Source organism: Chiloscyllium plagiosum, unplaced genomic scaffold (assembly GCF_037043375.1).
Source record: "Chiloscyllium plagiosum isolate Xiang-an unplaced genomic scaffold, Cpla_swu_hap1 HiC_scaffold_39, whole genome shotgun sequence".
Lineage (NCBI taxonomy): Eukaryota > Metazoa > Chordata > Chondrichthyes > Orectolobiformes > Hemiscylliidae > Chiloscyllium > Chiloscyllium plagiosum.
The window spans coordinates 100,849,355-100,850,553 of record NW_028270177.1 but is presented as its reverse complement, the minus strand read 5'-3'; the positions used below and the strand labels follow the sequence as shown (position 1 = coordinate 100,850,553).

Sequence of the window (1,199 nt, the reverse complement as noted above, 5' to 3'; positions counted from 1 at the left end):
TGTGTGGTTTTTACTGAAAGTTTGTGCTGAATGTTAGCAGTGGGACTATTCCATTCACCGAACTGTTAAAAACAGACAAGAAATTTCAGTGAGCACAAGACTTTCAAAATGTTGTTTTTCTCAGAGCAGAGCTGATTGTGAGGAGACATGATTGACGTGTACGAAATAATGAGGAGCAAGGAATTACAGATTGAAGGAAACATTTGCTCTTGATCGATCACCAGGATTGGTAGATTTCAAATAAGATGCAGAAAGCTTTGAATAGACTGGTAGGAAAACTTTATCAGTCAGCGTGTAGGAGACTCGAGAACTCACACTCTATAAAGATCAGTTGGACAGTTAACCCTTCATTCTTCTCTGATTCCACTGGCCAAAGAGTTTCGAAAAATGCTCAAAGCAGAGCATCACCGCGAGCAACAGTTATTCGATCGGTGGCTTTATGAAATGGAAAGGTGCCCATAACTCACCCGCGCGACTATTCGGCTTCCCTCCTGAGATGACGCTCGGACATTGACTCTCATGTTCTCGGGGGCATTTAATGAAGGCATTCTCGTTCCTGCAGATGAGGAGCTCACACCTGATTTCGGCTTTTGAAAAATCAATTTTTAAACGGGATTAAAATCTGCACTGCCGGCGAGCCAGGTAGGATTCGAACCTACAGTCTCCTGATTCGTAGTCAGGCGCGTTATCCATTGCGCCACTGGCCCCATGCACAGCCTTAACAGCCGTGATGTTAATACGGACACGGTTAATAGCAGTCATGTTCACCAGTTGAACAAGCAATAAAGATAATCACTGTCACTACTTCAGTCTAATTTTCATCACCTTTCAAAGCAACGAATTTTCCAAAAAAAAACACATATGTTCTCATGAAGCTTCCATTCACACTCTGTCTGCTTAGTCATTTAATGGAATGTGATGTGATGAATTTCGAATCCACTTCTTCAGCATAACTGACGTGAACGTGAGCCTTATCACCACATTGTATATACCAGTTAACTTTCAGAGGTTTCGAGTACAGTAACGACTTTTGCGAATATGCAGGAAAGTGAATACTGTGAACCGAGCAAAAAAATCCCTTCATGGAAATTAATCCAGTGCAAAGTCAAACATATGAGGACGGCAGATGACGTAAACATTCCTCTGCATCACTCTGCACAGTGCTTCTCCAAGAATTGACTCTTTGCAGAATTCTTCTT

The 1,199-nt window shown here is 42.0% G+C and overlaps 1 non-coding gene across 1 annotated transcript; it reads right to left on the bottom strand.

Moving 5' to 3' along the window:
- Nucleotides 1-634: 634 nt before the first annotated feature.
- trnar-acg (transfer RNA arginine (anticodon ACG)) lies at nt 635-707 on the bottom strand. The gene has a single exon. It is a non-coding gene; the product is annotated as a tRNA-Arg (tRNA).
- Between the last annotated feature and the right edge of the window lie 492 nt (nt 708-1,199).